At 34.5% G+C, this 26,603-nt stretch overlaps 1 protein-coding gene across 1 annotated transcript in view; it reads right to left on the bottom strand.

Moving 5' to 3' along the window:
• The window catches only part of PCDH7 (protocadherin 7), a 310,621-nt gene that overhangs the window by 8,239 nt on the left and 275,779 nt on the right, over window positions 1–26,603 (bottom strand). The gene's annotated exons all lie outside the window — the stretch shown is intronic.

Here is a 26,603-nt window from a genome sequence, read left to right as displayed (position 1 = left end):
GGTTCAGCTAAAAGTCTATTTTAGAATGACAACCTCCTTAAAATTTTATGTTAATAGTATTACCAAAAAAAACCCCCAAATGGTAGGACCATTTAAGACAGGTGTTTATCAAAGGAATACAGAAACAAAAAGCCAGTAATGCTTTAAAAGAAAACCAGAAAAACACTCTCAAGTTCCAACATGATGACCTAATGTTTATAAAATCTTCTTACCTGAGGCCCAACACATCCATTCCATTTTACAATTTCATCAAAAAGTTAAAGATTGAATACTGCCTCTACCTGTAGTGGTGCAAAACAAATATCATGCCTCTGAAGTCCACTAAACCTGAAACTGGTGTAAGAGAGACTCTGTAAAGTAGTAAATTTCAAGTGTTTACACAAACTTTAGTTTTGTTTCCCTTTGCATAATACCTGCCTCTGTTTTAGGGAGGAACAGAGTCAAATAAGATAAAGAATATATAATATTTTGATGTATTTAGTTTATTTAATTAAACAGACTATACCAGACTATATAGCTATTTAACATTATTCAGACATGTAACCAAAGAAATACTACCCAAGCAATAAAATTCCTGGCTTAGATTCCACAGTTATTTCTATATCACAATTGCCTCCAGCAGGTTAAGGTGCAATATTCTTTAACTGTTCCTCTAATTACAGAATAATTCCATAAAAAAGTTTCCTACCTAAATTAATGATTGTACCAGCCCTGTAGTATTGCATCTGTGATCTTCAAGGAATCAGTATTTCACAATTGACTTAAAGACTATTTATATGTAAAACAGACCTATGGCTTTTTTTTTTTCCACACTAAATCTAGTTATACTCTTCCAGGCCCAAATCTTATCAATCAGTTGGTTGTCAGTGGAGCACCATAATATAGGTTGCATACAATATTATGTGTAAGTGAAATCAAATTCAACAGACTTAATTATAGACAAATACTAATTTAAAACACTGAAATTATAATATAAAAGGAAGCACATTAGAAACACATAGTTTTCTCTTGTTTTAATTGCATTTATCTTGTAGTTCAGACTTTATTATTTCATTTTCGTTCACAAGACCAATTGCATATATAAAATGAGGACTAAGAAGTACCAGCTTATGTGATACCACTGCTCAGTAGTATACTAAATACATCATGCTGAACTTAAATTCCCTAGATTTTAATTTTCTAGATTTAAATGTAATTGCTACAAGATTCCTTGTAATCCTGTTAAATCCTTTGATAGCCTGATTTACTTCTATCACAGAAATGGCAACATATCCTTCAGAAAAGTAGGTCTTACTATGGCTTCCTGAAGTAGCATAGACATTAAGATGTAGGAAACATTTAAGCTGTCTAATTGTTCTGCCAATCTGATCTTAAAGTATTAATCTGTCACTCTGTCAAATTACATACCTTTATTTTCTTCAGTAAAATGTGTCAGTGCTTAACAAACCCTGAGCTGAAACAATTCGTGGAGCAATTAGAATGTCAGCTCTCCTAAAGATGACTTAAGAAAAGTCTGAATCAGGGCTCAAAAGTCAACATAATTTCCCTGATACTCATGCTAAAGTGACGGGACTGCAGGAGCTCTAAGGGAACAGAGTAGCTAGCAGCCATTATTAGCTCATCTCAGCTGTATTCTGTGCCTCCCCCTCATATTATTTCTTGGTGATAAGGATTTAATAATGTATTTTCTTTATTGGGAATGGACACCAGGTAGGAAAACTAGTGCTCTTGCCACAGAAGAGAAAAACAAGGTTACATGACTTCCCCTCATCTCCCTCCAATTTATGTCTATCATCTCATCCAAAAGGCAACTTCTTTCTGGAGATACTCCAAGTAATGTTTTCTAGGGGATATTAATGAATGCATTGCTTCCATTTAGAAACTAAAAGCACAATCCCAAAAGATGTTCAATGTCATTAGATCTCATGGATATCTCACAAGTATCTCAGAGGATATCCAGAATCAATAATGAAAGTTGAATATATAGAAAAAAATCAGTGACTTGACAGAGTTGCAAGCTGTTTTGTAAGCTTGATATTTATTGAAGTGATATAAAAATACACTAGATATATGACTAAAGGTTAGGTTCAAAGTGTGACTGATTAAAAAGACACCCCCCCACACACACATGGCTGCTTAGTTGTGTATCATAAGTAATGGGGGGGGAGCAACAAACAGCAAAACTGAACCACTTGTGACTATAGACAAGAGTTCAAACTAAAATAAAGTTCTGTCTGAATGCTTCTGTGTTTAAGAATTGGCTTTAAGGGAGAATACTGATTTCTTTCTTTCATATCTTTCAGTGAGTTACTTTTTTCTTACAGAATTCTTCTGCCACATGGGATAGTAACTTGAACTGATTATCTTGATAGAACCACTGCATTCCTGAAAATGAAATGCTTCATACAGTTTACTTCATGCAGCAACACATTGCTGGATTTTGGATCTTATTTCATTCCTGCATATACAGAACAAAGTATTATATAATAACATATATTAAATAGTAGCATTGCTTTCATAAAAAGGGAATTACTCGTGTACCCAAGAGGTTTTCTATGTGACTCCTGCAATGTTTATTTTGTTACAAGTCATAGACCCTCAGAGGTTAAACTTGAACAGTAACTGTAAAATGTGCTGAAGCTCTATTAATTTATATTATGTTATTTTCAAATGAGGGGAACAAGAAAGTTCTCCATGCTTTGCCTGCAAATTATCATCTAAATAGAGCTCAGCATGAAACAGAAACAAATAACTTGTGACTACTTGTCTTTTTTGTAGCTGTCAAGAAGAAGTTGTGTTGTAAGAAGAAATATAGCAATCATGTGAAGGATCCATTTAACCTTTTATATCGCATAAAGGGAACTTTATCCTACACAATGGAAAAAATACTCACTTATCTGTTCATGTCATACATGTTCCTCTCACAAATACACATATAAATTTGTAATTTTACTTACTTAATCATACTAGCAAGATCTGGGATGCTGAACCAAATTTAATTCAATTCAGTGAATTGAAAAGTACAAAGAATGCATTTTCATTCCTTTAGCAGAAGATCTACATGATGCAAGACCTAAATGAATGTTAACAACAGAAATAAAAAAAATTTTAAGATTATTATATTAATGCACATTTTTCCTGTTTGTATAAGTATACTCCAGAAGAAATGATGGTAAATTTTATAAAATACAGTGCTTATCTTCATTAATTGTGAAGCATAACAGAAGTATAAAATCATACAACTCAGGAGTAAATGGCAATACTTCCACTTGTCACAGGGAAAGGAAATTATTTACTGATTAACAAGTTACAGACTCTTGTCTTTTATTCCATGTCTGTGCCATGAGCCATAGTGACAGTCCAGTCTTTAGATCAATTATTTAGGAACCCTCAACTTTTCCTAAGAGGTAAAATCTACCCCGGAATTAATCCACCTGAGTAAGTTTGTAATTTTGTTATAAGTACTGATGCTTTCTCATTGAGATGGTGCAGGGGAGGGTGACGGTTGTTTGGGTTTTTTTGTTGTTACTGTAGTTTTTAGAGTAAGTTTGTGGAAAAGTCTTCAAACCTCAAAAAATGGAGAGGCAAATACAGAAAGATAATGAATCTCTCAGTGTGATTTATGTCCTGCTCAAAGGGATTTTTTTCATTAATTTTTTAATTGATTTTTCAGCTGTGTGTGCAGATTACAGCTAGTGAATTAATTACAAACATCAGCTCAGAATGGTTACACACTTATGACAGATTCATTTGGGTTACAGTCCATTAGTAATTAAGTATTAAGCACAGCACTAATTCCCCTTGTGCATGTACAGTAGATGGACTGTAATCATACACATGAATCATAGGGATGTTATACTAAAAGAGGTTACAGTATCACTGTTTATCTCAATATAGAATGGAAAAGTATAATGATTTTTTTTTTATATACTAATGGAAAGTATAGAAGAAGTTTGAATGAAACAAAACAGAAAAGACAGAAAGATCAAGTTTTACTTGCAAAGTCTAAGCCTGTCAGAAATAGCAGTCTCGATCCTTCTTGTGGGAGGGGGAATCTAATGGAGCCTGTAGTGTGTATCATAGTTTTTTGACCCCTGCCCTTGACCCTAAATATCCTATAGTGTTTCATTCACTCAACAGTTATAAGAGGTGACGAAGTAGAATTCTTACCTTATAAATAGAACTGTGTCTTCATGAAAGTTAAAGGCAAGATTGGACTTGAACAGGGATGGCTAAGCATATTAGTCAGGAGCTATCTCTCATCCCTTAGATGAAGATACTGGGTTTTTCGTTGCTTCACCAGCTACTAGGTAACATTTACTTCAGATTTCCTAAGCCACTTACTTGAATGGACAGTTGAGCATACCCCTCTACTGATTTCTTTAGATATTCCTCCAAAATATGTGAAGTATTTCCCAGTCCCAAAATAAAAATGGAATAATTTTTGTCAGAAGTGACTCCAGTGGAAGTACTCTTTAATGAATCCATTCTCTTGGGTTTAAGAATGTTTAATATTGCAATTTGTCTGCTCTTGTGTTTTGCAGCACAATATTAAAATCAGTCAGTATGCTTTTGCTTAACTTGGTTGCCAAAGTGTATACCCATACCCATAAAACTTTCAATCTCAGAAAATACTCCATTGTTCACCAGTTTGTGACACTTCCAGATTTCTTCAGAAGTGCAGTACATATGCTTTGGACTACTGCTTCATAGCCAACATCTACTTTTTCAAGAATGAATCAGACAATCTCCAGCTTGTTTCACTCATTTGAATACAAAGAAGTTTCTTACATTATTATTTTATGCTTTCATTCAGACTCCAGTATAATTGACAAAACATTTGAAACTGGACAATGTTAAGCTTGCTCCACTTGCAATGCATGACTAAATTCTTGACAATGCGTAGGAGAAAACCCTAATTATATCTACTAGGGTAGCATAAAACCCAGTCAAGCAAAATCTATTAACAGGGAGGTTAAACAATTTTTTTTTTAAAGAGTACCTATACTGAATAAAATTAAGACATTAGTGTATTAAATGTATTGACTAAAGTATAGGGAAATAAAATAATCCTCTTGATTATTCCCAATGTAAATCCACAGAGTCATTTCTGCTAATCTACCTAATATCAGTTGCAGTGATCATAATCACTTAGCTGCTGTTGGATTGTTTTGAAAATCTAAACAAGACATGGAAAACCACTGGATAAGGGGTCAAATATAGGAGTTGGACAGAACATAAAGAAGTAGAAGATGAAAACAAGTTTATCAGACTGAATCAGACAGAAAAATACAAAACTTGCAGATTTTATCTGACTTAAAAGACAATTATTGTTAAAGGGGAAGGAGTAATTTGGTATTTTGGCAATTATTATTTCAGACAAGTTTTTATTAAATTGTTAATTTATTAAATGGTCATTGCCTACTCTTGCCCCCACAAAGTATCAAGGCTAGGTCATATGGTTCATACTTTGTGCAGACATCTTCCTGCCAGGACATTCAGAATATGATTTCCTAAATGAAAAAGATTCAGTAGGAAGTTGTTCTCTGCACAGTGTTTTAGTCTCTGGCTCCTTTCTGAGATCATAATAGAGATGCCAGTTAGGATTGTGGTTCTTGCGAATGTAAAGCATTATACACTAGAGTATATCTAATTTATTCATATAATAGATTCACTATCGGCTGGTACAATTAGTTTCTACTTGAGTCAACTTCAAAGCTGCAACTTGAGGCAAAAAATTGTGTACGCAAATATCAATTACCCGAGCCACCATAATTGTCAGAGGATGGAATCATTCCAGGAAAATTGTTCAAAGAGAATGGCATGCTCCTACCAGAGTTGAATGAAGTCCTACCAGAACCTGGGCATCACACCTGGATATTTCATGGTCCTTGTACAGGAGTGAGCAGCAGGGAGAGCTGATGAGTATATTTCATTCCCCTTTTTAAACAAAGCACCTCTGATAGTGATCCATTAAATTAGGCCTAGACTAAGCATAGTGGATAAACTCATAGTCCACAGTGGTGGACACCAGTGATTAGTTTATGAAACTTACACTTCAAGTTAATTAGTTTAATTGGACTGGTAAAGCATGACCATACACAGATATATTATGTTTCAAACCAGAGATGAGTGGCTGCCTAGATAAAATTGACAATTATCTGTTTACTTTTGTGTGATACCAGTAGAAAGTAAATGGAAGAATTAATATGTTCTCAAAACATTTGGACAAAAAAATGCTTATCAGCATTAAAATTAATATTGATTTTATTCTGCTCTTTGTGTGAAGGTATTTTGACAATCTTATTTTTTATTAGACTATTTATGTATACTCTCAAATCTCTTTCCCACAAGGTATGTGAAAACTCACTAAATATGTAGCAATGCAATAAACAGCTAAACAAACTCTCAGTGCATGCTTTACCCTACCATAGACACGAACTACAATTGCATACATCTTGAGCGTTGTTAAACTTATTTTGTGCTGCTGCAGAAGTATTTTATGGGGTTTTCTCTGTTTCTATTTAATGATGCTTTTAGTCACTGAAAGTAGAGGAGGTACAGAAAGAGGTCAAAATTGACAGCAAAACTGAATCAGGGCTTCTCATGCCAATGAAATAATGAAAAACAGCACTGTTCTTACAGCAACAATAATGAATATAAATAGACAAAAGGCTCTGAGCAGCTACTGGGAGAAAGAGAATAAGGCATCCATTTCAAGAAAAAAAATCTTTTCCTGCCATCACAGATAGCTTTGTGAACTGGATAAATTAGGATGCCCTTTAAACAGTTTTCATGGTTCAAGAAATGTCTGTGAGAGACAGGTCTCCCTTATTTTCCTTTAAGGAATCAGACTTAATAGGTTGAATTTTGCTGGTATTTTCTACACCTTTATGTCTCATGTCAGTCATTTCCAGATAAAATCTGTTATCTCACTTTTGACATAGTTCAATACTTAATATGAATGCTTTTTCCCCACCCTGGATTTATTGTCTCAAGCACACATATCCCTATCTCTCTATAGATAACATTAGCAGGCTGCAAGTAGCATCCAAATAATTGTCAACGGATAATACAGATTTGCCCAACTCTTCTACCTGGTTCAAAACTAAATCTAAAAGTAAATGTGTAACTCTGCATCAAAGTAATTTACTAGAATAGCTGTGTATATCTGATTTTCTTCCTTATAAAATGCCGGACACTGTATCCAAAGAAAGATTAAAGAAGCAAGTTTCTGATAGCTTGTACTAAACCCACAAGTTTAAAAGTCATTGGAGAGATGCCATATCAATTAAATTCCAAGAGATTACAAGATTTTTGTCTGTCACTAAGTGATTCTATGGACTTAATGTATTTTACACCACCATCTGTTCGAAACTCAGCAAAGAAATATCTTGCCTCTAGTTGAAACTATTTGAAAATAATTATATCTTCTTCTTCTGGAATAAAAAAATAACAATCTGTTACAATACTTATGAATCTCATCATCCTATAACAGAACAATTCTTCTTGTTAACTTATAACATTTTTATTCATAGGGACATTTTAATCTGAATTAATACTTACAGAAATACCTTAGATTTCAAATTTCAAGAGGTAGAACTGATGGAAATGGAAGAAAGAGCAGATCAGGAATAAAATTTCTTTGCTAATGTCACAAAAAGCAAGTATCATTTAACTTCTCTGTTGTTAGATTCTCTCATTTATTATACTTCAGTCTATGTAAATTTGTGTAGCTGTAGGCATCTCTTATTCTGTAAAACAAAGCTGATACGGTTTTCTACAATAATCTGTATTTTGAAAACTCCCTTAGGAATTTTAAAATTATTTTTCAGACCTCAGCTACAAAAACTTGCCAAAGGAGTGAGCAATGGCTCTAATTATAGGTGTCTGGGAGAATTTTTCACTGATTCAGTTTTACCTAATCTGTCTTTCAGGGAAAGGTAATATACACCTAAGGCATAGCTTTCACAAGGTACACTACGTCATTAGCACATAGCATTTAGAAGTCTGGTCAATCTAACTTCATTTAAATTTCTAGAAAGCACATATTCAGAGACTGACCTCATACCGCTTTGATGTCCTTTGAATCTGATATTTGTGTCATCAATGAGAAGTGCAAATTCAAAGTAATCAACTAAAGCTAGTGGCATGCCACAAATCTGAAATAAATGTAAAATGTGATCCAGATCTCTTCCAAGGATAGTAACTGACAATTTCAGTTAAACAGAAAGCAAAGATTAGGTCTTGAGATTTATGTGGTTTTTGTGTTAACTATGATAAAGCAGATGAAGGTTTATGCAACTTTAAACTCTTCGCTAAGACAATGACCCATAGCATACCCAAATCACAGATAATTTCTGTGTCCAAAAAGATAACAGATCTTCCTCAAACAGGTACCTTAAAAATGGTACCAAAATTTTTACTATATTTGACCGCATCTCTCCTATTAATGTTACAAGGACAGAGGTGATAAAACACCATGATAAAGTACAATTTAAAGTTTTAAAACTTTTGTTTTGAAATCACAGTGATTCATTTGTTGATGTCAACATAAGGTTCAAAGGGATGACTGTAATAGAAAATCAACCTAACCCTTAAACATGGACCAATGCTGCAAATAACTTAGTGTATAATTTGTAGGAAAAATTAATTTGTAAGAAAACAAACGCCTGCCATGATATATCATTCCTGTTTTACAATACCATGTTTCACCCTGTTAAACATACAAATTGCAAGTTATATATGCCTACTTGCTAGTGGAACACAACTGACAGACTATAGAAGGGCATTGTATCATATGAGATTACAGAGGGGAAAAAGAACAAAACTGAAGTTTACAGGATGGGAAAACTTTTAAGTAATTAAGACTGGCTTTCACCAATTTTCTCTGTCTGCTGTGAAACTAAAATATAAACAACATTTACAACGGTGTACTACATATACTGTTGTACTTTGAACTTGGACTATCCTGTCCTACTAGGATATTGTCAGGTGTTTTTTGATTTGGGGGATTTTGTTTGTTTGGGTTTTTTTTTAAGGGACAGCAAAAGAAGGTTAAAAATAACATAAAAAGAGGCATTGATGCTTATAAAGTTTGCCTACCTATTTAAAAAGAAAAAAAAAGAAAGAAAAAAAAATCATTAATGTTTAAAGGAAATCAACTTTTACCCAAACAGGACATAAGCAATTATAATGAAATTTATGTAGTGTTTTGAATAGCCAACCCAGACAGTAAACCTGACTAACTCTGAATAGTATAATTACCTCCTTCATGCTTAGTATTCTGTTGTTCATCAAATGAAATGCAAAATAAGCTAACTCCAGGTAGTTCTGCAAATCTGGCTTAGAAAGAAAAGTATTATCAATAACTATAGGTCATCTTATCTCAAGAAAATCTGTCAGGTATACAACACATCAAAGCACTTGCACTGCAGTTCTATCCTACTCTCTGTTTTTAATTATGAGGGTCTTCTCTGCAGGAAGCAATTCTAAGAGAATTTAAAGAATTTATTTTAAAGGCTATAAACATCAGAACTCTGCCTCATACATTCTGAAATGCAGAATCTCTCTAACACCTCACAGCTTGTAACAGACACATACACAACCCTTTTCTAGGTAAAGAGACTTATTTGAAAACACGGCCTTTCACAATTACTTCCCAAATTAATTGCTCAATATTAGGAACATACAGTCTTAAGTTAAAAAGGAAAATAGTCTTTTATTGACCAAATGTAATTTGATTGTGAAAAAGTATCATTTTCTAATACCTAACTAAAAGACACATTTTGAATTTCTCATATTGTAAATACTGAGAAATAAATAATGTTGCAAGTAGAAGTAAAAAGAACTATGCATTTTTTGCCATATGCAGAAAAAAACTTGTGTGGAAATGTTAGGATGTGGAGAAAAGCATTTCAAACAAAAGCAGACATTTTCAGACTTGCTTATTTGTCTGTGAAAAGTTATAGTGACTGTCTATTAGAAATACTTAACTTGTTCTGAAAGTACCTGTCTTCCGAGCTCTGCTATGCACACCAATTTTAAAAAGAACCTTTTATTTCCATAAAGCTGTATCAGCATATTTCAGGGAACAAGAAAGTTTGTGACAGTTTGCATTATTACATTTCTTTATTTTACAATCTGCCATGACCTTCAGTACTGATCCTCTGCAAGATTTTGATTTTATCATCCCAGATTCGAAACAAATTGAAATGGTGTCATGAAAATATTCTGGTTTACAAGTAGTCAGTAAGAGTTACTAAGATGAAAGTTGCACCGACAAAACATGTGGTGGCTTAGTTTAATCTAGGTACAGGATTGTATCCCAGAATAGAGAACTTAATAGCAATTTTTAACTTTTTTTTTTTTAATTTAATGCAACTGATACCTCAAGACATCATGTCTGTGTTCAAACTTGAATGTTTCATACACAATCCCACTCCCTCCCAAGTAATATGTCATGCAAGCCTTCTCTTTTCTTACTGGTTATGGGAGAGATCAGGAACATGCTCTACCTCTCTAGCTGAATGGTAAGCATTCAGCTAGAAGGGACCTGTGGTCAGATTTCAGAAGGCAGATCTCCATCCCTAGTTGAATGCCTAACAGGCTACAGAGTTAAGGTCTCTCTGCTTCTCTCTCTTTCAGTAGCTCCTGATAGTGGCTGCGCAGCACACAGCTACAGGATGATGATGGCCCTCACGAGGAAAAGTTGGAAGCTCTGGACTTGAATCCCCTTAGGCTAAATATAGTACCTACAACTTCCAATAGCCATGCTTGAATGAAAATGTATGTGGTTTCTACTCTGATTTTAAGGTATGTGCTGAGTTCATGTGTTTTAGGAGGATTCAAAACTTAACTGCTCTTTTTTGCCTTATTTTTTGGATGCCACCAGACCATGGATTTTCCAGATGAAATGGTTTTGTAACTCTGAATTTTAACTTAGATTTATAGGTATCTTTATGATTCAAAACACAGTCACAGTTAGATTAAGGTAGCTACTAGAACATTAGCCTTCTGAAACTGTTTTTAAGGCACATATGCCTAAACCCCACCTCCAGAGCCAAAATAGGTGCTCTTAATCTCTCCCATTTGTCTGAACACACCAGTCATAAAAGCTTTGTCTGGCACGAAAACTGTCAAAGCAGTGCTAAGGTTTTTAGTTTGAAAATGGCACGGTCTAGACCTGCTCCAAGACACAAATCATAATGCTGTTAATTAAACTCTAAAGCAAATACTAAATTTTGAGCCTCAATAATTACCAACATTTTCTCTAGGGTTCAATGTCAAGTACTTATTTCAATTAATTAACTGGTATGACACCTTCAATAACATTTCAAAAAAGAGATGGTTAAAATTCAGCAGTTTATCAATAAAGCCTTTGCCCCTCAAAAGACTAGAACTTAGCTTATTACCACCTTGTTCTCAACAGATTAATAGCATGAAGTCCATAGCTATCAGCTCTCCTTGGAAAATATTCAATATCCTGCAATAAAGTCTTTTAAAGTAAATATAAGATGACAACTGATTAGAGATCTGTCAGCTTGAGCAGGAAGACTTGACACTTTGTTTCTAGCTGAATTTCAAGTCCGTTAGTTTCCATAATTGCACAAATGAAACCCTTGTATATTTTTCTAAGATGTGATTGCTATGAGCAAATAAAGGCTGTCATTCACTTATTAACATGATCTAAAAGTAACACAATGAATGCAAGCCATTTGATTGGCCAACTTTTTCTTTCGCAAACCAATACCATGCTGCTTGCTAGACATTTTGAAGGCCTCTGAGGGATCTGCAGCAGTCATGATGGTTCATGAAAAACAATTGTTCCTCTGTTACAGTCATACTCTGCTTTCTTCAGCTCATCATTAGTCTCCCAACACTAATCAATGTCTCACTAACCAGCATGATTGAACATGAGTTGCAAGAGTATTAGAAGCAGTCTGACTAAGCCGACATTCATTTAATATTTCCCATCAGTCTGCTAGACAAATTACATTGAGAGTTTCATGACTTTAACCCTTCAAATCTTGTCAGAGAATTTAATACTATCAGTCAGGATGTACATTTAAGCCTCCATAACCATCACTAATTCAATTACTTGCAAGCATAGTAATGTCAGTATTTATTTGATATAAAAAGAAACATGTTCAGCAAGAATACTCAGACTCCATCTCTCTGGCGAGAAGGTACCATTATGATCTTCCAGACAGTTCCTTGAATGCATAAATTGAAGATTTTCCCCCTCCCAAAAGCAAGATAAAAATTTGTCTTCTAGAAAATAGTATGGTTTAGACTCCAAGCAATGTTTAGTTTATTATATCCCCCTAGTAAACTGTTATTTTAATTACCCTTCCTCCTCCTCTTTGGAGGAGCTTGTTTCATCGTTTCTTTGTGTATCAGAAACCTACAAAACTGAAAAACCTATCTTACCATATAAGTATACATATTGCAGTATCCTTCCCCTTTCCTGTATACTTTCTTTCTTACTTAATAAAGAAGTTCCTGTCTTCTAAAGAATAATCATAGCTGAAAAAGGATCAACTGTAATGTATTTCTCTATGTTAATAAAGATCTAACCTGATAAGTTCTTTTAGGAACTTGGGGCACTTTTCGAGGCTTTAAAAAGTATTTGTAAACAGACAAAGATTGAATTGCTAGCTGCAGTTTTATTTCCAAAAGAACTCAAGATCTTTAGAACCACTTCTTCCATTAAAACCAAAGCTTTCTTCCTATTTAAGGAAAAACAAGCATCTCAGCAATCCATTTTATCATACACATCCAAAGGTATCTTCCTGACATATTTTTTCCAACTTTTAATTGCACAAATTGCTCTTCCTATTTTTCTTATGCCTTTGTTGTCTCTGAGCTAAATCATGCTACTGCAACAGTTTCTATGACAGACAATGGAATTTAATTGTATATATCTGTCTAATATTGTTCTTTACTACTAAGTTTAAAAAAAAAAAGAAGAAAAAAAAAGGTGCTTTCATCACTGGTTAAACCTGAAAGCCTTATTATACCATTACTATACTTATACAAATTCATTCACAGATATTTCATTAAAAAAACAACAATCTAACTTTTATTATTATTTCCCATTTAAGGGAAGAAGAAGGGAAGTTAAGATTTTTCTTTTCTAAATAACACACTAATCTTTGCCAGCGGATATTAACATACGTTTGATTACTTTCAATTTCTCTAAGTAAATCATAATCTGTTGCTTAGAGCAGATGAATACAAACATGCAGTTTCCCAGCAAATAACAAAACTGGACAGTGAGGCAAAAGCCATTAGAAGCTTTCAATTCATAACTAGCAATTAAGAACTCTTTTTCTCATTTAAACAGATGTTCTCCATACAGTATGCTAGACATTGTAGTCCCACATTCATCTTTATCATGGACAGTTTCTAGACAAAACAACCCCTCTGTCACACACACATTTCTGCTGTATTATACCATATGAAACAATCTGCATTTCAGTCATAATGTTTTAGCAACATATTAGATTGTATAAACATAAAAACCCCTTTCAAACAATGTTGCAGTCAGAAGGATGTATCAGATTCTGTAAAACCATGCATAGTACTATCTGACAGATCCTAAATATAAGAACCTGATTCTCTATTTTTGTACTAAATTAAATCACAAGCAAACATTAGTTTCACAACCATATATTAAATGGCTCTGTCTTGCCCCTTTACCAACAGATATACACACTTCCTAGAACCCATTTCTGTGTTTGTTTCTAACTTTTCTCTATGCTGTTATATTTTTCGCTTGAGCTGGCACTAGTCGATCAGTACTTTTCTACTTCAGCTGTTCAAGCGGCAGCTAGCAGGGCAGCCACAATAAACACAATTCTGGCAGCTCCTAATGTGTGTCCCTGCCTTTTATTCAGATGCTATTTACACAGTGTTTACATGTAGACCACGTAGCTTTTATAAAGCTCAGAGCTTGGATTTTAAATGGAAAGCTTATTAGGCACAGGAGTCTCTCAAATTAAATCATAATAAGTAGCTACTTAAAATGCTTCGGAAGACAGAATCCACAGTAATATATTTTTATACAGATCGTGTTTGTCTAAAGAAAAGGAGAAAAATGGAATAGCAAATGCAATCAGTGAGATGTACTGGACACTGGGGTTTTACTGCTACACCATTTGCCTACAGTAGAAAAAACAAGCCCTTCTTGTCTTAATTTCATCATGTATAGGAAATCGTGAGCACACAGAACAAAAGAAAACATGAATATAATTTCGTTAGCTAAACATCCAAGAAACATATATAGAAAGGGTACAGTATGTTTCTACTATTAATTTTTTATTTCCATCCCAAGAATTCCAGACAAACCAACTTAGACTGCCCTAAAAAGCCAGGTAGTTTCTTTCTGTCCCCCAATTTTTATTTTATTTTTTATTTTTTTACTTTTTTAAATATGGGATGTAGGAATATAGAGCTTCTGCCATTTGTCTCAGACATGGGAATTACTCCAGCTTGGGTGGCTTTCTCCTATAATAACTTGGAATTCTGTCTAGGAATTAAGCTATGAAATCTATTGACAATATGTCCATCAGAACTTGTGCCTTCATATGAAATGTTCTGATTAAGGTGAATTGAATTTGCATTGTACTTACTCACGGTTTGAGTGTGCTGAACCAATCTTTTAACATTTTTCTACTGTCTCTTCAGTCTACTCATCTTTAAGTGTCTGTACCAATAATATAAGCTCTAGGAAAACATAAACTCTTTATTTTGTATTTACATTGCAGCTGTCTCTCCACTCTGCTTTTCTGGTCCAGTATTGCAGAGAGTATTCATTTAAAATAGACATAAATACACACCCTGCCAAATGTGTGACCCTGCAACACCACCCTAAATCCAATAAACACTTGCATCAATGCCATTTTATTCAGAGCAGAATGCTACAGAGTTACCATTTCACTATACTCTTAGTGCATCCAGTCCACACATGCAAGCACAAGAGAAGATCTTACAGGTTGAGTTTGAGAAATTTGGCTTAGGCTGCAAATGACTTCATTGAGAATTAAAATGTTCTTAGAACATATACCCCTGAAACAGCATATGAGAAGGTTGAATAAAGAAGCTAAAACTTTGATCCTTGAAGATAAATGCAACAAGATTTAAATTGCTAAAATATTGTTTTGGTTTATAGTTTTAGTTCCACTTTGCTTTAAACTGTTTTGCATTAGTAATGGATGATATTTTTGTAACATTGATTGATAACAGGAGTTACATTGCAAAAATACTGCCTTAATATTGGGTTTATTAATTGTAGATTAAAATGAGTTTCATTGAGCCAGAGACAGACAGCTTTCCTAACTTCTTTACCAAATTAACTTTTTCTGCATATCCTAGTAAGTAAGTGCTGGGATGTGCATATGCAATCTTTTAACCTAAAATTACTTGAAACACTTGACTAGTTGAACATTCAAGGGAATGAGGTGAAGTCTGCCTTACTGTAAAACATATCACCAGGAGAGGAATAAAAGTATATTAACATGAGGTTCTTTTTTCGTGAAACCTCAGCTTCAAAACTCCAAGTCTTTTACATGTGTAATTCCCAGCAATGTCTACGAACAGTAGTTTAAGAAAACTCTTTTTTACACTGCTCTGGAGATGGTGGTTCAAAACCCAGTACATAATTAAATACATGCGATGGATGTTACTGAGTGGTTAATGCATGTAAAATTTCCTTTGACAATTCAAATTTAAACTCACTTTAGTTCTTATAAATCTTGCAGGAGTATAATTGACTTAACGTTTTCTCCAGTACAGCTAATACATTACTTTCATTTCTATCTGGATTTTCATACAAACTAGAGTTAGGCCTGCCGAAAGGAATTAGTGATACCTGATAGCCAACAATGAAACATCTGGGGAAGACTGCGCTTTTGTGTTTTTTTTTTTTAATCTTTCAGCTGTAGCCATATGTGTAAGTAATTGATGACCTAAAAGAATGATCTGTTAATGCCAGGACAATAATTGCTAGTAAAATTAATCTGATCAATTCTGACACTATACTACTAGGATCATAAGCAAATAAATTACTGTGTTATGAACTGTATTTTTAGGTCTGTTCTATATTAATATTCTACATGTCATTTAATTAACAGAAAATGCATTCTTCTGATAGTTGAACAAACAAGACAGAATAAAGGCATTGCTTCCAATTGTAACTTCACATTCTCTATTTTGCTGACTTGAATCCATAGTTAGTTCCATTGAAATTGAGTGACTTCAGCTTTCCATACCTCTTTCTAATGCTTGTATCAACTTCAAATATAGACCTGAATTCAAAATTAATTTTCATTTTTTCTTTAAATTTGAGAATTTATCTAGGACTTTGACTACTTATGATTAAATTACTCCATATTTGCACATATTAAAATTATTGGTGTTACAGTACATATCTTTATGTAAATATAAAGGGCAAAAAACCAACTACCAACATTTCTTTTAGAAAGTTAAAAAAATACACAGGTACTAAAAATAAATAAATAAATAAATAAATAACAACAATAAAACCCCAAAACACCAACTTTCAATGGAATCCATAGAAAGTAGAGAAATGATGAATTTTATGTCAAGATCCTGTAAACAAAGTCACACATACAACCCTGACAGCTCTATGTCATTTTTCCTAGGTAATTGCAGCATTTCTTCTTTCTATGCAGTCACTTCTTTCTGACTTTCAGTGTTTCAGCTGTAACAGAAAAGTATTTTTGGCAGCCTTTCAAAAAATTTTTCTGGAGTTGTTTTTGGGGTTGTTTTTCTGTTTTGTTTTGAGATTTGTGGTTGGTTTGGTTTGGTTGGGTTTTTTTTTTTGTTGCCTTTTTTAAGAGGGAAAACCATTCTGGGTGAGCATATTGACTCTGCCACCTACAGTGGAGTTGTTCATGGGGTATCAGATTCTTCTCTATAAGCATAAAACAAACATTGTTCTCAGGGAAGCTCTGCTGAGTCCACCCCAACACAAAGAGCAACAGGTCTAGCAAATATAAAAATGCAGGAGACAATGCTCATTTTATAAATCTTTCAGAGAGAAAATCAATCTCCCTCCACTGATCAGTGTCTGTGTATACTGTGGGAACATGCAAGAACCATTCTCCGGTTTCTTTATGTCTTTAAGGTTACATCCATACCATTCTGGATTGTAAATCTAAATAACACTGAAAATAATTATCTTCCTATTGAGTTTAATGGGAGTCTTCAGAAGAAATAACATTAATTAATTTTCCTGATATTTAACAGAAAACCCCACCATTTAACCAACAAATCCAACAAAAAAAATGGAAACAATCCTATTATTCAACAGGAAAATTTTATCATAGATACAGCAATATTTCCTTCCTAGGTTCTATATTTAATTGTTTTCAAGGTGTTATCTTCTATTTTCTGAAATAACGGAATCTGCCTGTTCCACCTTGTTTTTCTCAAGTTCATTTTCCACTGTATTTACACTCTAGAATGAACTGAATTGCTCCCAAACTCTCTTTATAGCAAAGTCAGTCATTCCTGTATTATCAGCTGGATGTGCATGCTTTCCAGACCTGCTGGTTTTTATTTTACATTGTCCCCTAAATTATTTACAGATTAGTCTATCTTGTAGTTTTTCTTGTCTCCTTTGATAATAAATCTTTTAGCATTCAATCACCTTCTTCTTAAGATTGAAGCTTCTTTTTCTTGTGAAACATTACATTCTAAGGGTAGAAAATTTCGCCAAGTTGATCAGGTGGACTTTGACGGTGTCACCCTTTCTCACCATTGCTGCCTCCTGTTAAGACTGTGTAACAGGATACAACTGGAGGAATGCTCCCAACATTTCACTCACTAGCTGCAAACCTACTCTGCCTTTAATCATTTACCTGATCTGCTGTTCTTCTCTATAGGATAAATTCACTGTTCTCTGAGACATTTAAAGTCCTTTTTAACCATTTACCAATGATCTTACTGATCCATTTTCCATCTTATGAATTACATACGGAAATAAAGCCTATCTTGAACTGGCACCAATCCCATTCTCCACTGTATCTGCTCATAATGACTGTGCTCAGAAACACAAAAGTAAAACTAAATAAGCCAATGGTTTGCATGGCCTGTGTATTTCTTAGTATAAAGCAGGTTCTGTTTTCATCATAAGCACTACTGTCTCAAGCAGTTGCCAATTCTGCCCCCATAATGCCTTGTTTCTCACTAGCAAAAGCCTAGGTTAGTAAAGAAAACTGCCTTCTCCAGGGACTTCTCTTAAAGTTTTCACCTCTTTCCTGCATCCTTTCCTATCTAGAAAATAAAATAAAATAAAAATAAAATAATATAAAATAAAATATGAAATACGAGATGGAGAGGAAAATTCTGGTTTGCAACAACATTTCAGGGAATGTTCTCTGAACTGGTGAGTGAGAAGAGATTCAGAATGCCCCTAGTAATATACTAAGTAAGTAAGTTCAACTCCCGTTGCTAGAAACCAAGAACTACCAGCATGCAGAATCCTTGCCTTTCTTTTGTATCTGCCACTGTTAACTTAGCTTTCTTTTTATATATATATTTTTTTTAAAAAAATATATCTCTAAATAAGAAGTAGGGAAGTCAGGTTATTTTTTGTTTATTTGTTTTGGTTTGTTTGTGTGTTTGTTTTAAACTCCTGTAACATTTTTTTTTATATAAGAAAGCAGATTTGGCTCCCTGTGGCTCAGTAATATCTTTGAGCATTAAGAATGCTGAAAAGAAAATGCTTCATACTTAGGAGGCAGAGGGGGAAAACAGGTGTGAGAACTCCAGGCATGTCTCATGGAAGAGCTTTTCCAGTGGTAAGAGAAAGTATTAACTGATGGAAAAAACAAACAGAACAAAAAAAAAACAATCCCAGGGATAGCTATGTCTCATGCCTGCACTTTTAAAAACTCAAATGAGAACATGATGAAACAAGCTTTGCTCTCTTCTCTCTGAAGTTAATAGGGAGTGTGCATAAAAACATGGCAGGCTTGAGGAATACTGTGACTATTATTACACTGTAAAGAACAGGTATATGCCACTACTGGTGCTTCATTAAGATCTCTTCATGCCAGATTCCCAATCTAACTGTCCTATGCAAATGCTGAACTTTTCTGGATATCAGTATTTATTAATTAAGTAAAGGAAAAGGGAAAGCTGCACACATCCTCATAGCACCTCATGCCATCTTCATTCCAGCAGCTTATCACTGATTTTCTTTGATTTTTTTCTAGCACAGTAGCCTGAAATAGCAGGAAAAAATGCAGGGAGTGAAGAAACAACCATCCTGAAGAAGTTCCCTTTAGAATACTATCAGCAGTAAGGCAATAGAAATTCAGATATACTCAGAAAACATGAATATAAATGATCAAGTAGTTGTGAGACTTAAATGGTGCATCTCTAAACTGAAATGTAATGCACAGTCATATGCCCTGAGTTCAAATACTCTGGTGATAAGAGTGTACACATGCTTTGAGAAATTGGCAATGAGACCCTAGTGGAGATGCAACCATGACATGCTAGTTGGACAGATCAGACTTATTTGTTACTTCTTCCTTAAATCTGGAGAAGAATCAGGCCATGAATCCAAATGAGCTTTAGTTTTACCTTGTGAAATCTACTTCAGTGCCACATTTAATGTTAATTTTCTACCATATTAGTTTTCAAGGAGCAGGACTAAAGTATGTTCCAGATCACACTACTTACTTATAGTTCTGTTGTCCTGGCACTTGGTTATTTTTGCTTTAACGTTGGGGGATGAGCTATTTTGAAAACTAACCTGAGACAATATACAAACTAAAAGTGAACCCCCAGTCTCCTAGATATTTGACAATGGGAGTATCTAGAGTTCAGAGACCATCAATGGGGCCCTAATCCCCTAAACATGTTAACTTACACTCTGTGCCACATCTTTGTATGCTGCCTTCCTAATGAAGCTTTTTTTTTTTTTTCTTTTTTATTGATAGCAATAAAAGAACCAAAGGTGCAAAGTGGTGAAGTAATCAAAGGTGCACATGATAAACCAACACTCAGCCACCAGAAAACTGCAACCCAGAGCTTCAAATGTTACAATGGAAAGATCACTACCACACACAAATGCAGGTTATTCTTTTAAATTTTTATCACTGTGGAGAATCCCACTAATTCTTCATTCCTTCCAATATATTGAAAATTACCTTGTAATCTGTATTTGCAAAGGCTTTACTGTGAATTTGATATCTCTACCTTAAGATGACAAATCTTGAGAATAATGCACTGAACTTCAACAACAGCAGTTGTCTGCAAGGAGTTGGTGGTATATGTGATAGGATGTTATGTATCATGTCTTTAAAACAAGCTACTGAACTAGAATCTGTACTGGACTGTGACTTTTGAAACTTATTCTTACTGTGTCTTCCAAAGGAAAGCATTTGTAAATGCTCATGTATAACACAGCAATAAGATTTCAGTAAAGTGGAGCATGATGAAGAGGCAAAAATAAAGATGCATATTATGGAAAAATATCAGATTGAACAAACATTCCCATGCTATAAATGCATCACAGCTTAAATATTGATTTCTCTTCTGTCCATTCAGAAAAAAATGGATTCATCAAAATGCTGGTTGTAAATACCAGATTCTTCTTTCATCACACTCACTTGTGTTTTATTTTAAATCCTATTTTAGCTTTTACTCACACGACTTTTACTCTCCTTTTTCTAGTCTTCATAGCTAATGGTGTAGTAACATCTGTTAGTAAGATCAGGGCTCTGAGCCAACACTTGTACAATAAATTTGGAATACATTATCTCTTTTTTAAAATATATTTGGGGGTATGTCTTAATCTATTTGAAATGTTAAAATATTTGCCTTATTAAAAGAATACATATACTGAAAATATACACAAAAAGAATATTATACATGCTCAGCTGATTTCTTTCATACATATACCAGGTATATAACCATCCACAAGGGGGGCGGCTAGTAGATCATAACCCATCTGCAGGCTGGGTGAATGCCTGCAGACCTCAGCAGTGTGATGTAATGAGGACATGTATGGACGAGTTCTAGGGAGAAAAGCACCCAGAAATAATGGAGAAGTTAGAATGAATATATAGGTGAATGAGTAACATAACACTGCACAAGCCACATCCCTGACCCATCAGAGGGAATTAATTAACTAGTTACCTATGTATGCTTAAATTAATGGGTTCAGATCTGCATCTGGGTTTGCTTTTTTAAAACCAATGAAGCTTTTTGATTTCCAGTGTTTGAGACTGTAACTCATAAACACCTGATTAAACTGATTCTTGCCAGCACACAGTTGATTCCTGAAGTCAGTGATAATGCTCCATAGTTAAAAGCAGAGTAAGAAGGATAAGTAACGATTTGCATGAAATACAGTTCCTCTGCTCTTTGTTCCCAAATTCTGGACTGAACTTCCAAGAACTCTCATCTCCAAGAAATGTTGAAGTTCAGTACAAAAATGGTTACTTTTCCATCTTACTGGCTCAGAGAGCATTCCTGGTCCTTTATTGCATCTGTCTTATTTCCAGCTCAAGTTGTAGGCTCTGCCCAGGTGTGCAGGTTCTGCTTTCAAAGATAAAGATCCTTGTTAGGAGTGGGAGACCAGCACATATATTACCATCATGGAGCTCTAACATATCATTATTCTAATCCTCCTTTATCCTGGGCTCTGCAAATGGAACAAAAAGAAAAGTTGTAGAAGGGACCACGTAACACCCTATTACATAACTTATATATTTCTGCCTCCTTTATAGCACAAGACAGGGCTGGAATGACATCTCATATTAAACTCCTTCTGGAGGATCTCTTTCATCATACTCCAGATACTTCACTGATGGTTAACTTTGGTCTGTTCATTTTAAGTGTCTCAATTACTGTTGCTTTTTCTGTAATTAAGCATGGCATATTAAAATCGGAAAGAGAAACAAAGATCAGGTTATACTACTTTCAAAACAGGTTAATAAAATACAGCATTACTGTACAAGACAGCTGTACAACATATTGCATCTAATAAACAGGATTATTTATTTTCTTTTGGGATTTCATGTAAAAATATTTGCTGTACCCAAGTTAAACAGCTGTGTATTTCCAAGATTTTGACAGTACCACTGCCACAGACTTGAGAACTGGAGTTGTTTTAAACTCTAGATGAATGATAGATATATATACATATCCCATGTAAAGGTTGGTTTTTTTTTCCTGCTAATTTTAACAAGGGGAGGAAAGCATGAGAAGCTGTATGACTACTGTGTGTAAAACAAAATAAATGAGTCAACTTTTTTTTCTTTTTGACACTCAGAGGATCTCTGTGATAATTGGTAGATCAAATCACATTTGATAATCTTCTCTCAAGAGTATAATCTCTTTCCTGCTTACAAAATAGCATATGTTCACTTTGCCCAATGCTGCATGCAGAAAATAACATATGGTAATGTGAAGTTTGGAATCAATATACCTTATGTGGTTAACAAAAATACTTAGAAAACAAAAAAAACATTAAGAAATAATTTTCGGTGGAAGGGTTGGCATTCATAGTATCATTCCCTTCCATTTCTATTGGCATGAATTCCAACTCCATTGACTTAAATGGACTATTTCTAACTTTACACAGACAGAAATAAAATCCGGATATACTTAAGCATAGCTGCAACGAAGAGTTATCAGGAACCATTTTTGGCATAATGAGGCTCCTTCTCCATTAGTGTAAACTGACATATTTCCAGTGACAGCATTTTTGCTTCACTTGCACTTTTTTCTTTATACCAGATAATGATCTGGATCAACAGCAAACTGTAAATAGAAATCCAAACTGTAATGCTCATAGGCTATACCAATAGTAAGCAAAATGTTTAGTGCAGTGAAGTTGGTGACCCTAAGTGCTCTTCCCCATGACCTGCTAGCTTACAATGCTATTGTTTAGAAATACCACCATGCATTTTTTGCTCCAGCCATTTAACTTCACTCTTCATGCTCTTTAACAATGAGAGTTTAATGGTAAATGGTAAATCCTCAAAGCTACCAAGCAAACACACATCTCTTGGCTACAGGAAAAATGCTATGTCCAGTCAACTGTCTGCTCTTTCAATAGTAAAGTAAAACAATTTGAAACAATAAAGGGTGATGAGTAATCAAAATTTTGTTAGAGGCAGAAAAGAAGACACTTACAGATGTTTCTAAGTTCCTAAAATAAAGGGCTTAAATTACACTACAACCTCATAACACCAGATAGTGTATAAACTGAAGGGGGATGAGTATGTCAACAATCTAAAACCAAAACCTTACTGTCATAATATTATAACTTATGTACACACAGATATAAGTCATGACATATTTCACAACATTATCAGCTGAGTGGTTGATTTGCTAGTAATTATGGCAGCAAAATTTTGTTTTTTGAAAATCTGAAGACTTTCACGGCAACTTGATGACCTAAGTGAAACAAACCTTCTGTCTTCAAATGTGTCTACATTCTGTGTTACAGAAAATTTTGGCCTCCCTGTGTCAACGCTTCTGAATTCACTGGAAGCTGAACAGCAGCACTAATGCAATGCTGAGCCTGGCCTAAGAAGCCGTACTAAAAAGAAAGGTATGTTAGCCTGGAGTTGGCTCCACCTTGATGCAGATATTGAGAGACTGCATCAGAGCAGAACCGCACTCTGCCTACTCTGAGGAAACTCAAGCTTTCCCACCACCTGCCACCCAGCCAAACTTCTGTCAACTATACTGCAAGTATCATCTTGAATTGACATTTACTGACTTCTTTGTTTCACCAGGTAGAAGTATTCCTACAGATCCTGATTTTAAAGGCTTTCACACCAACAACCCATGAAATTCTACAGTCTGTATCCTTTTAGCATCTATCATACAAAGAGAAAGAATTACAATTAATATTAGTCTGAAATCTTTCAGTATTTTTAAAGGAAACTAAACAGCCTTGTGGTGACAATGCGATTCTGAGTTTTGGAGAAAGCATCATAAAAGTAAACCTTCTTTTGCAGAATTTCAGTTCCAAAACATGAAAAAACATTGCCTTTTGGCCACAATTTCAGCTCTGTTTAACTGCAGTATCAAGCAACAGATCTTTGTATAATGAGGAACATTTCCCACAACTAACTTTAACCATAAAGACATAAAGATAAATATCCTTTTCCTGACTACTCTGCTGTAGAGCTTTTACCTAAAAATGATTTTTTCTGCAGTTTGTGCTCTGCAGCTCTTCTCCACTGTGCTGCTTGCCAAAATTTTCACCATTGGAAGCATCCTCTATTACTGTTAATCAACTGATATAAAACAGAATGATTTAGCAAAATATGGGTAGACTCTAGGAAAAAAAAGAAGCTATCTAGAATCAGCAAGATATTTTTTACAGTGATTCCCCCCCACCCCCAAGTATAGAAAAGTGTAAGATGGGAATAGGGTAGGCAGGTACACAAAACAAATAAGAAAGAGGGTAGAATTGAAAAAAAAAAAGTTGTGATTTTTCTTGAGCTTAATCTCCTGGATTATTAATATTCCTGAAACTTGCAAGAAAGGTTTTAGTCTCCCTCTCCAACACAGTCATTTTCCCCTTGTCTCTGGACAGTTTTACATTGGCAACACTTAGATGAAAAGTACTTTAATGCCTTGTACAAAGAAAACCTCTGTTTATCTTGGATTTTGAAGAAATGCATTTTTTTAATCAATCAATACATATTCTGTAACCTCAAGATCATGTAAAGAACATCTGTTCTTCCTCCTGTCCTAAGAGAGAAGTGATCTAGCTGGATACTTATCAGAAATTATCTGATTTAATTTTTGGAACCTTTAATGTGGAGCTTACTTGACTTTCCTAAGTTATCTAGTTCTAGCTTAACTTCATCTAGCATTGGAGTATTTTTTCTAATATAAAAAGTAAATGTCTCATGCTTCAAATCACTTTTTTTCTGTCATGGTTTTGCATGGTTGAAGGCTATCATCTTGTCTCTTAGTGATCTCTCTCTTTTCTAGACTAGAACAAACCCATTTATTTTCACTTTCTGCTCATGTCATATTTCTTAGTATTCTGAGCTTGCTGTTCTTCCCCAGATTCTCTCCACTTACCTGACACCTTCTTAAAAATCGATACACAAATGATGACACATTACTTGATCCTCACTGGTACAAGTGGAGTGGAAAGATTACATCATACACCTTATAGCCAATATTCTTGCATATACATTTATGAAATTGTTTGTTGGTGGTTTTTTTTTCTTTTTTTGTTCCCCAGATCATTTTGGTTTCTAATCCTCTCTTCTAAAATATTCCAAGTCTCTCCCAGAATGGTACCATCTGATATTCAATAAAAGTACACCCTTCTTTCATCCCACTTTTTAATGAAAATGCTTACCAAGTCCAGACCTGGGACAAATCTCTATAGAATATTACACTAAAACCTCAGCAACTGTTCTGAAAATAGTTTTCCAACCAGGTGTAACCTGCTTCATACCAGCTTCCTTGGTCATAATTCCCTAGCTTGCATAGGAGAATATCACACAACAGTCAAAGGCCCTGAAGAAGTAAAAGTATATCACAACTATCATGCTCACCTCCACACTTACATTTCTCTAGTCATTTGGTGGATCTTTCAGCAATGCTAAAGGCAGTGGGACTCTGAATAATTTAGTTATCTAACTAAAAATCAAATTGGAGGGCAGGAAGAACTGAAGTGGACAAAATAGATCCTTTAATCCTTCTGGAAGTCTGTATGTTCCTGATACTATCTGAGCTGCTGATTGCACAGATGTGACTGATCTTGGATGATGAAGATCTAGTCCTGGTTTCCACACTCCAGTTTACAACTACAGAAAGAAAGTAGAAAAGACTAATTGTGTAGACAAACATCTGTCATTACCCTCATGAGTTAGAGCTACCCTCTACCTTCTGCAAAAAATTCTTTGAATATGGAAGTAGAATCACTTTCACTGATTTAGTGTTTGTCAAAGGTCAGCTAGTTCAGGAAATGGAGATTTGACAGTGATAAAAATCTCTGGCTTTATTCAGGCTAGAAGATTAGATAGTACAGCTCAGAGGCCACTTGAGATTGGATCCCCCAAAACCTAGCAATAATAATAATATTATAATATGCTTGCATAATAGCTATCAAAAATCCAACATGTTAATTTAGAGGTTGGTTGTAGTCCTTTGCAGATCCAGCACAATTTAAATACAGTTCAATTGCACCAATAAAGTAATTTGCTCTCTAAAATTTAGCAAACAGCTTTTTACTTCTATCTTAATGCTTCCATACTCTGTTGTGATACTGTTTCCAAAAAAGACTGCTGTCCCTGCTGTTTGGGGAAATGTATCTATAATGTCTTGATCCAAGCATTTCATATTCAACAGATGGTAATCTTGGCTGTACATTCATTCTGGTTTCTCTGAGCCTGAGTGCTTAATACCTCTTTCTCTGCCAATCACTTCCTAACTAGCAAACGAATCCTGATCAGACATGTATGTTTCCTTGCATTCTCTCTCACCTTTAGTGAACACTGACACCTTCAGACATTATTCTGAGATGTGTATTTTTGATCTGCCAGGTGAAGGAGGAATTCTGTTACTCTGTTCTT

This window comes from Haliaeetus leucocephalus, unplaced genomic scaffold (assembly GCF_000737465.1).
Source record: "Haliaeetus leucocephalus isolate CR32 unplaced genomic scaffold, Haliaeetus_leucocephalus-4.0 Scaffold545, whole genome shotgun sequence".
NCBI classification, from domain to species: Eukaryota; Metazoa; Chordata; class Aves; order Accipitriformes; family Accipitridae; genus Haliaeetus; species Haliaeetus leucocephalus.
The sequence above is the reverse complement of the archived record's forward strand: the minus strand, read 5'-3'. Positions and strand labels throughout refer to the sequence as shown.